The following is an 11,567-nucleotide window of genomic DNA, read 5'->3' as shown; positions in this document are numbered from 1 at the left end:
TGTCAGTTTTTTTTTTTTTTTTTTTTTTTTAATGTGTCAGTGTTGAATACAGTGTTCAGCACATCTTCCTGCCTTCTTGTGATGCTTCTTGGTGCATCCGCCTCCACTCCATGGCTCAGGAGTGTGGCTGCTACGGGGTGTAACTGTCTTGACAGTACTAATTTCAGCCCTCGATGGAGAGTGTTGGGACACTGACCAACATTGGGCCCGTACTTTGTTTCATTTGTACTTTTGGTTTCTTAAGACACAATCTCACGTCCTAGTGCCTGGGACTCACTGTAAAGCCAAGGCTGGTTTCAAACTCATAGGAAGCATCCTTCTTAGGCTTCCCAGGTGCTGAGAGATTACAGGCAGGAGTCAACACATCGGACTAATGTTGTAGATCGTAATACCAATGATAGACAGACATCAGGGGCTCTAACCTTGCAAGGCTTCTCACCTTGGGCCATGTAATTCTGTGGTGGGCTAACTTGCCCACTTCAGTGTGTTCTGTTGTGTTCCTCAACTCGCTCCTCCAGATGCCAGCAGCACCCCAACCCTCTAGAACATGATACCCAAAACCATCTTCAGACATTGCCAAATGTGTCCTGGGGACAAAATCAGTGATTCAGACACATCCAGGTCCAGTGTTTGTCATAACGGCGAACACATCAAGAAGGGGTGCTGCCCTGTTTCCAATGCCAGCCACATCCTCTGGGACCAGGTCACCATGCTCAAAGAGAGGGTGGCATAGGACAGTCGACTTGGTATGTAAGTAGTAAAATTATACAAATTCAAAATTACAAGACATTCTTGGATTTTCATAATGTCTGTGAGGAGACAGTAGAAAACTCATGGCTCAGTGGAGCAGGCATAAGAGAGCCTTGTGGGGCCATCAGTAGACTAAGTTTTTCATAAATTAGCAGGGTGATGTGAATGACTGCCAAACCACAGCAAACTTGTTACCCACTGCATTAGGAGTTGCATAATTTATAATATGATGATTTTAATGTTCTAAATAACCAGTTCACTTCTGCAGGGCCACATGCTGGGAAATGCTCAAGAAAATTTAAACTCTCAGAGAACTCATGCATCCCAATAAAAAATAAACTATCTTAAGATGCATGAGATGCATTACTGAATAATAAAGAACTCTGAAATAACACAGAACCTCCAGCAAGACCACTGAGACACGTCATAGAGAAGTCCTGAAGCTCATATGAGCAATTAAACTTGAAAATCAATGCATTTTGCAATCCAGAGAAGATGAAATTCCTTCAGATAATCATTTTTTCCTCTCTATGGCCTATTTAAGAACAGGAATAAAAGAGTGTTGGAGAAGGGGCTCTCTGGGTCATATAGAGGCTGGCCTATGCATGCACTTTGTACTGAGATTTAATATGTGCATCAACAACTCAGAACCCTTTTGCAAAGCCCAGCTGGGCTCTCACTATCTCATTCTCTTAAGAACAGGGCAAACATTCCCCCTGCTTAGCTCCTACAGATATGCAGAGTACATTTCAGACCCAGTAAATTATTGACCATTCTGTTCTACTAGCCCAGAATTTATCTTTTCTAAATAGCTTTAATCTCTGTTACCTAGTCCATAATTATTTGTACAGCTCAATTTTATCCATGAGAAGGTCACCACTCAAACGTGATCAGGCAGGGTTGAAATTTCCCATCAATAATGCTGTCTTGATTCAGCTGCCTTGACAAGACCCCCTGAAAGAAAATTTTCTAAGAAAATTTCTAAGATTAACTCTTGGCAACTCTTGCTCCTTATTTCTTGAGGTGGGCCATTTATAAAGTGGGTCTTCTTGTTCACTTTTTTTCTAGACTTTTAGATTTGTTGCATCTGAGATGCCCAGGGAACTCGATGTCACAACATTCCTGGGTCTCTATTGCATGGTACTCATAATATCTTAATTAATGTAATATTTTGTTTGTTTCTGATTCAATCTGAACATGATAATACAAGCTATTATTCTGAATGTCTTTTATAGAAAAGACATGGCTCATTTGTTTTTAATGGTAGCACCACAACTCTAATTAGCCAGCTCTCCAAATCTTTGAGATCCTCTCTTTTAAATATCACCCTCGCTTTTTCATATAATCCCAACCTTTAAATTCTAAGTTAGATTAAAGCTCTACCAAGTAAAATATCAAGCTTCCAAAGTCAAGCATTATTTCTGGGGAGGGAATACTCTACAAATAAAATAGCTGGTGAAAGTCTACCCCAAAGAAAAACCAAAAACTTACATGGGTCCACTGTTGGGGAAGTATTTTCACTAGTTCCTTTCAGCAAGATCATTCCCTTTGATTTGCAGAGATTTGCTTGTTGCTTCAATGTCCTTGCTGACCCCAGTTGAAAGCACCAGAGTTAAAAAACGCTTCTTTCAAACGCTTCTTCCGTTTCTGAATCAAGTATTTCCCATCCCAGATGTCCTATGGAAGTGCCTGAGACAAGACATGATTGGGTCAGTAAGTTTGAGAAAATACCAGACAAGGTATGACATAGACTTTAATGTTCTACAACATAACATTAGGTATCATAGGCCTGAGGGTGATGAATGAGAAACTGAATTGGTGTTTGTGAACTTGTGAGGACACACAGCACGCCCCTCTCTGTTGCCTGAGACAGCAAGCGTGACGTCTTGGTCTTCTTTTCATTTCTGTGTGTTTGTGTACGCATCTGCAATCTGTTCAGTTGTTATTGTTTAAAGCTCCAGCCCTCTTACAAGACTGCTTCTAGCCACATCTATAAGAGATCCATCATTCTGTGGTCATCATGTGATACTTGTTGGACATGACTAATGTATCCTACCTCAACGTTATCCATACCTTTCATTTATTCCCCAATCACCAACCCATTCAGAAACTACATGCTAAAGATTGGCTAGATACTATTTTACCCTCATCCTCCCTGAACCCTCAAAAGCAGAGGGGCTGGGCTGAGCCGAATTGCTGATAGCTTCCCATCCTAAGTGGTCAGGTGTGACTCTCAGCTTGGCCTACTTGGTTTTTTTTTTCCCCCAAAGTCTTGGAAATAGGCCATCCCGAGCATCCAAGGAGTGTGAACTACCATTACTAAAATGCGAAAGAAAGGGTGAGACTCCTCTAGCCTCTCCTCAGAAAAGAGTTCTGAGCTGAGCTGTGTAGCTTTTCTGGGGGTCCCCACAGGACTCAAACCCCAGTTGGTGACCATATCAGACTTTGCAAAGCTTGTTTTATTAGCCCTTCCCCTTCTTTATTGACTTACCCCTAGAATGAGCTTTGTCATAAGACCACTTGTATCCAAGGCCCTATCTTGACCTCTCTTCTTTGGGTATACTCAAACTAAGATAATTTCTCAAATCACTATTTCAGAGAGTTCTATTGGCCATTAACTCTACAGTAGAATGGTGTGGAATAATCTTTTTATACACTGTGAAGATGTGTCTTTGCCAAGGTGCCTTCTGATTGGTTTAATAAAGAGCTGACTGGCCAATAGCTAGTCAGGAAGAGGTTAGGTGGAACTTCCAAATAGAGAGAGAGAGAGAGAGAGAGAGAGAGAGAGAGAGAGAGAGAGAAGTGGAGATGAATCTAAGTGTGAAGGAGACACCAGAGGACACAGAGAGGAAACAGGAGGTGCAAGATGGAAGAGAGGTAAAAAGCCATGAGGGAAAAAAAGTATATTAATATAAATGGGTTAATTTAAGTTATAAGAGCTAATAAGAAAAGCTTAAGCTATAGGCCAAGCTTTCATAATTAATAATCAGTCTCCATGTCATTTTTTGTGAGCTGGGAGCCCAAAGAAAAATCCATCTAAAGTAGAATATTAGAATCCACAGATAATCTGCACTCTAGAACACCCTCCCATCTGAAATTTGTTTTGTGGGAGGAAGACAGATACACAAATTATCACATGAGATAGTATAATGGCTATGACAGGTCATACCCAGTGGGCTAATGAGAGCTCAGAAGGAGAGAACAGTAAATCTTTTGCAAGTTAGGAGCTATGGGAGCAGGGGACTACTTCCTTGCATACTTCCAGGAAATGTACTTTGCAGACACTGGAAATAATCAAATAATAGTAGTTTGCATGGAAAACAGAATATAAGCATAAGTGATCTAAACACAGATTAAGCTCTATGGGATCTTTATTCCTTCAATGCAAGGTACAGAGCCCCATTACATGTCATGCTGTACTAGGTACTGAGAGGAAGCCTGTGAGTGAAGTGGTGTTTTGTGTGAAGTTTTACAGGACCTACAATCATATAATGCAGTGTTTTATTGGTTTTTAATCATGTTGTATTTTGACATTACATTGTTTTCAGTTTCATGTAGAGTTCACAAAATCCTTCCATTTTTAAGACCATACACTCTTCATACATCATCAATAAGAAACCTGGTCTCTTGAGTCACTTTGAGGTCTGACTTCATGATACCCACAGTGCTGTGTCCGGGCACTTCACAATGTTTGGTCTGCTTGAACAAGCTTCTCTATAATAAATGAGCATTCCTTTGGTCCCCAAACTTCCCCTCCACTTGAACCCACACTACTCACACTTGAAACAAGAGACAGTGTTAAATACTGAGCTGCATGAGGACTTTACCCATGATAATCGCTCAGGAAATTTCGGTCTGTAAACTTGACCTGGAGTCATTCAGAAAACCAGCCGTGAGACTCTTGTCTGGAAAACTCGGTCAACGTGGCAGAAGTTGAAGTGGAAACAAAGGTGAAGGGCCACAATGGCTCTGGACTAATGAAATACACAGCCCTCTGTGTCTGCAGGGACAGATTTATTTCCTGTTAAAGCCTGCATTTCCTGTCTCATAAACACACTCTAAGTATACCTTTCAAACGGCCAAGGAGAGACCTCAGCAACAGGCAAGTGGTATAATAAATACGACCAACTCACACTGGCAGCATTTCTCTCTACGAAAGGCTGTGTTTCGCCCTCTAAATTCAGTGCCTACCTACCTCTCTCCCAGGCCAGCAGTCTCTATTTCCACATGATGACCCCAATTTCTTAACTGAGTAAATTGCTTTGTGTAAATAGTTTTCTCATCTATATTCTTCTCCTCTAAGGAACAAAGTATTTCCTGACATCTGTTTTGAATTTGTTTTTCTTTTAATTTGTATATATGCCTCTTTTTCCTATCATCTGCACTGAATTGAAAATAATGTACCGAGTTGAAGGGTCCCTTGCAATTTCTAGGAGAACACACCTATCACCCCAGGAGGCTCCATGAGGACATTCATGTTATTTCCATATTGGTCATATTGTTCTTTGGTCACTGGACACCTCCAGCAAAGATGCTCCACAAGCCTACACTTGTTAATGGACCAGAACCTTGAATGACCTATAAAAGCTGCTACAGATCTATGGACATGTCTGTCACAACAACTGCGCCTCTTCCCAAACTCATGTGTTGAAATCTGAACCACAACAAGATAGTATTTGTAGATAAGAATCTCAGGAAATAATTGTATGTAGTCAAGTATACAGGGCTTGGATCTGACAGAAATAGATGAAGAAACATTAGTGTGGACTCCCATGGAGGTCTCTGTGTCTGTTTGTCTCCCTGTCTCTCTCTCTTTGTGTGTTTGTGTGTGTGTGTGTGTGTGTGTGTGTGTGTGTGTGTGTGTGTGTGTGTATCTCCCTCCTTCCCTCCTTTCCCACTGTGCCCACTCCTATTATTTGAGGGCATAGCAACAAGGTGACCATCTTCTAGAAACTGACCCTGGTCTTAAATTTTCAGTCCTCAGAACTACCTGAAAACAAACTTCAGTAGTTTTCCCACTGCTATGGTACATAATTATGGCAGCCCCAGCAGACCAAAATACCCCCATGGAAGAAATCAACACTGCTGGCCTTCTACACACTTCTCTAGACATGTGGTTGGTGATATCTTCTTCATCTGAGGCCTCACTGGCTTTATTGGCCTATTGATATAGTCCTATGGCTGTCCTTAACCCTAGCAATTTGTGACTAAGATAATGAGTTTTGCTTCTACTAAATGAAGACCTGTCCTTTGGAGTATGTTCTCAGCATATCCATTGGAGAGCTTTGAAGTATCAATGAAAATAAAAATTAACAAACTTTTTACAATTATAGCATCCTAAGATAAATAACATGTTATTACATTTATATTTTTATTTATTAGTTTTCATATGTGAATTTATGCTTAAACTGAAAGATGCACATGCATATGTTTGCATCTATACATATATGTGTATATAGGGTACAAATATGAAATATTCCTATTAATAATAATGGGAAACTCAGAATTCAAAGTAAAAAGTAAAGGTAAAAACTGCAGTGAAGAGTTGGGCAGTGGTGGCGCTCGCCTTTAATCCCAGCACTTGGGAGGCAGAGGCAGGCAGATCTCTGTGAGTTCTAGGCCAGCCTGGTCTACAGAGGGAGTTCCATGACAGTCAAGACTGTCACACAGAGAAACCCTGTCTCAAAACAAAAACAAAAACCAGACAAAAAACAACAACAACAAAAGAGCAATGAAGACAATCTGGTGGGCCATCACCTCCACCAGAACTAGAGTGGCACAACAACAACAAAGAGCAATGAAGACACTCTGGTGGGCCCTCGCCTCCACCAGAGCCAGAGTGGCGAAGGCCATGATGGGCCACAGCTGTGCTTCTATCCAAACCCCCACCTGCACTGCACAAGGACTGGGTTCTGAGTCCCACAACGACTCTGCCCTCTCAAGATGATCCCTGCATGCCCGTCCCCATTCTCAGGAACGTTGGCCACTTGCCATCTGTATTTTGGGATGTTCTTAGAGTGGGAAAGTATTTTCTTCTCCTCTCCAGGAGGAAATAATCTCATGAGTGACTGACTGAAAAGACTTCATCCTAGAATTCACATTTATTAAGAGGGGCATGTCTTTACAAAACAGGCTATCTGGTCAACTTGTCACACAAGTTCAATTCTCATGATCTCCTGTGACCTTGGAAAGGAAAGAATGCTACTTAGAAGATCTTGTTGGGATATGGTGTTCCTTCACTGTGGATTACTAACTTCTAAAATTGCTAAGATTTAGAAAACTAGACAATTTCCCAAAGGTACTTGAAGTGCTCTGTTCAAAGTTCAATCTGTGACAGTGTAAGGACATTTAAGACACAGTCATTTTTAAACTTCATGAGAGGCATTTCTGAATTAAAAGATTACATGATTCTTAAAAAAATTCAAAAAAATGGATACAATATTAGGTTTCCTTATAAGTTACCTGGAAAAAAATTACGTCCTGAAGGCAGCCCAGCAACCCATACCATCATCATATTGCATCAGCTCTAAGGCACTTAGGATCACCAGCCTGGGGACTGAGGCGAAAACTAGCCTGAGTATGGGATCAAAGCCTGGGCACAACAAGAGAAAATACTTTTTCTGCGTGGCTTTGAAAACATCTTTTTAAAGGGATGCCCCCCGCCACACACACACACACACACACACACACACACACACACACACACACACACACACACACACTCTGGGACTTGGCATATGGTGTGCTCTACAGATGGATCAGCAATAATGCAGCTGTTAAGTATCTGGCACTCTTGCTCGGAATCGTCTTTGCCAGCTGGCCAGCAGCAGCCTGTGCTGAGAGAATGAGCTGATTCCTCCCAGCTGCGATGCAAAGGAAAGGCTAGGAATGCTGCCGTTTGCCCATCTCCCCTCTAGGTCGTGTCCACTCCAGCTCCACCCAGCAACAGAAGCTTCCCCAGACAGCACCTTCTTGTGACACAGCAGGCCGCCTACCGATGAGGTCCAATTGTGAATATGAGGTTACATTTGGAAAAGGTTAAGAGATGGTAGCAGCACTCTCGGCGGCGGCGGCAAGCTGTGAGAAGCATACGATGGGAGAGATCCCAGCCCCTACACAAGCCGTGAGGTTTGTAAATGTGTTCACGGCTGTGGGTGCCGCCAGCAGCCAACGCGAGCCCAGATAGACTCAGCCAAGAAATCAGTGGCATCTTGCTTGCCTCTCAGGAAGGCTCAGGACAGCAAGATCACCTTAGCTAGTTTGCTTCTGACAAAAGAAAGCACTGAACACTATTTATGGAAATAGTTTAAAACAAAAGAAAGAGCTGTGGATTGGACTGAAATCCAGAAAAGTGTCTGTGTATTTCAAAGCACAGAGGATACGATGAGAATAAGTCTTACCTGGATGGTTCATGACAGGGTTGATGACCTCACAACTTTTCCCGGTGTCATGAACCACTAGGTTCTGAAAAAGTGTCAGAGACATACCACCCGTTAGCACAGCCAGACACCTCTGAGATCTGTGCTTTTGATGCTGAGGAATACATTTCTTTCACGGTCAATGTGCCATCTAACTTTGAATGTGGAGTGGCCTCTTAGCACTGCATGTAGGAACTCCTTGATACTCTCTCCCATGCATCCACGATCATCCGAACACCTTCCTTGTAGTGTGTGTTCCTTGTGCTGTGGTGATTGTGCAATTCTAGGAGACAGAGGGAAAAGGCAGGAAGGAGAACAGCTGACTGGAAGATGGAGACAGATCTGAGGTGTTGGCAAGGCATGCTGGCAAACTGAGATACGAGGGAGGCAGTTGCAAAAGAGTGAGCAGACAAGAACACCCAGGGCCACCAAGCTAGCCCCTCCTGAGCTTTTGATAATGGCTTGCTGAGTTATATGCCCATTGAGCTTCCAAATACAACAAGCATTACTAGAATCTGAAGTTTATAGAGCAAGAGGAGGGTGACGCTACTGAACCCCTGGGGCTGGGGGAGGGGAAGCGTCAAATATCACAGCGTCCTTCCCACCTGCTGTGTGACTGTCTGCAACTCATCAGCCCACAGCCTCTTAGCATTTGAAGGGTCCTTCTTTTGCCCCAAGCTGCAACAAAAAGCATTGTAGACCTGAGATACACCACCATGACTGAGGAGACAACACTGTTTCCATATGAACAATTATAGGAGAACACAGAGTGGAAACCAGATAAAGAAACGAAAGTGTGCTTTGCAATTGCCAGGAGTTAAGGGAAGCAGGGTAAATGAGTCAATGCTGGTTCTCTTAAGACCGTCATTGTAACATGTTTTTAATTAAAGAGAGGTAGAGAGAAGATAAGGGATGTTTTTGAAATCGTGTTTTCTAAGGCTCCTAGGTGAAACTAGTGAACAGACATTTTCGTGCAGCACTCATGGAGTGTCGAACTCTTTGGGGCCCGTGCATGTACCGTTTTCACATGCTCTTCATCTCCTCTGCTGCCAATTCCATCACCCAGGGCAGTGGTGCTGTAGGAAATGACAGTACACAGGCTAATAAACACCGTCTGACTCAGTGATTTATTTCCCTCAGAAGTTATCACTGTGTTCAAAGTGATATCCAGCAAAGTGCCACACATTAATTTAGAACTATTTCAACAGTAAAAAAAATATATCCCTGGGCTTTGCAATAACATCAAATTACTGTAAAAAGACTCCTTATTCTTCCTTCTTTTGGCAGCAAAAACAGCAGACCTCACAAATGCTTTAAAATGTGCAAAATGAAAAGACAGGTCAGGCCGCCTCTGTGTGCAAAGCAATGTACAGTACAATATGGTGGGGCAGGGGAGGTGGGGAGGGAGAAGGCAGGAAGAGAGACAGAAATCTACTTTATAGAGTTAATCTAAAAATGATTGATAATCTTAGAGATGAGTCTTTCAACGCTTAGCATATTTTTATGAGATTTATTTTTACTCTTTTATTTGTGTGTACGTGTGTGTCTTTGTGCACACATGCCACATGTGTACAGGTGCTCATGGAAGCTAGAAGAGATCCCTCCGAGCTGGAGATACAAGTAGTTGTGAGCTGTTGGATGTGGGCAGTCCTCTGGAGCTGCAAATGCTCTTAATCGCCAAGCCATCTTTACAATCCTTGATGCTGAACATTCTGACTGTGGGTTGCAGTGAAGGGGCTTATTCAGGGAAGACGGGGAGATGATTCTGCTGAGATACCACTAAGTCTTCAAGACAAAATGGCATTTGATGAATAGTAAAGAAGGTACAAGGATAAGGAGAAATAAGCCATGTCTGGTAGGCATCATGGTTAGTAAATTTATGCAACCCTTGGAAAAACGAGTCCAAGAGTATGACTGTTTTAGAGTCAATCAAATACTCACATGACTGAGGACTATCCCACACACTGGGACACTTGGACCTAAGATACTCTGTCATGCAACAGTCAAACGTACAGGTGGCTAGACCTTATTGCGTGATGGTCTCTGATGACTCTGATCAAGCTGAGGATTCATAGGTCTCCCACCTGGGTCCTCCCTTCACAGGCACAGTGCTCCCTCCCTTGGGATCTGCTTGGCAGTTCCTCTTTCTGTACTTCCAAACTCCATCTACCATTTGCCCTGCTCTTGGCTGGGAATAGTGGTGCTAGAAAGAACGTTTTCACTGAAACAGATCCTGGGAACTTAAGTACAGCAGAAACCCAGACAACCCAGAGGAGGCAGAGGAACACCAGAGCCATGCCATGCCTTCCTTTCCAGACACATTCTCCTTGACTCTGGAAATAGTTTCAACACCAGCTAAGGCAGGTCTCTTTCACACTCATGGCAAGAAACTCCGCCTTCACGCTCTCTCTCATACCAGCTCTCACCGTACACATCTGCCTGTCACTACAAGGCCTACTGTGTGACTAACTATTGGTTAAGGTCAGCAATGAGCAGTACCTCTCACTGTCTACTTCTTATTAAGCATGCCCATGTGTTTTATCTGAACATTCTAACCACCGCGATCTATTCATCTAAATAAGAGACCTCATCTGTTTGCTATTCTGTAAGAAAGTTCCTCAGCTCCCCTCCTGAATACCAGCAGCATAGTAACCATGTGCTCAGTTCAGAGGCATCTCACTAAAAGCATCTATGTGATAGGAAAACTGTAACTTGTGGTGGATCTCATAAGCAATGGGCAACAGAATTTAAAATGGGAAAAACGGTGTAAGAAATGACCACCACGGATGGGGTCCTCAGCCTGAAGGATGTCTTCCTTTGTTTGGGTCCTGGAATTACTTCTCAGCACTCCTGTGATGGGGTCAAATCCCTCAATCAAGGTGGCTATCTTCCTTCTACAGAGTACTCATCATAGCTCCATCTCAAATAGGTCTCTAAATGACATAGCCATCATCTACTATATTTCTGTGGCTTCAGCACTTTCTCCTAATTGCTTCTAATTCCACGTGTCCTTGAAGAGGCAATAAAACCATTCTGCTTCAATATTAATGTCCTCTGTAAAAACATCAGCTAAAAAGATGACTAAAGGGTTCAGAGAAACCTACAGGATTCTCTGAATTCAACAGAGATGATCGGATCCTCGGTGGAGCGTTTGCGGGACAGATTCCCTAGTCATTGTGAGGTCTTTTGTTCTGTGACGGTAGCTTCCTGTGTCCCTCCTAGCTGTGATGGCTCACTTGACTAATACCAGCATCTGAGGTGATACCTGGCATGGTAAAGGACCACAGAGCTACTTCTCTAGGGTTTGTCTAACTAGCTGTAGACAAATTTTACTTCAAGTGAATAAGTCACTCTGTGCCTTTTATTTAATCAACTTGTTGCAGCTGCTCCTGAGAAACT

The sequence above is a fragment of the Peromyscus californicus genome, unplaced genomic scaffold (assembly GCF_007827085.1).
Source record: "Peromyscus californicus insignis strain IS unplaced genomic scaffold, ASM782708v3 Scaffold_23__1_contigs__length_62951481, whole genome shotgun sequence".
NCBI classification, from domain to species: Eukaryota; Metazoa; Chordata; class Mammalia; order Rodentia; family Cricetidae; genus Peromyscus; species Peromyscus californicus.
The sequence above is the reverse complement of the archived record's forward strand: the minus strand, read 5'-3'. Positions refer to the sequence as shown.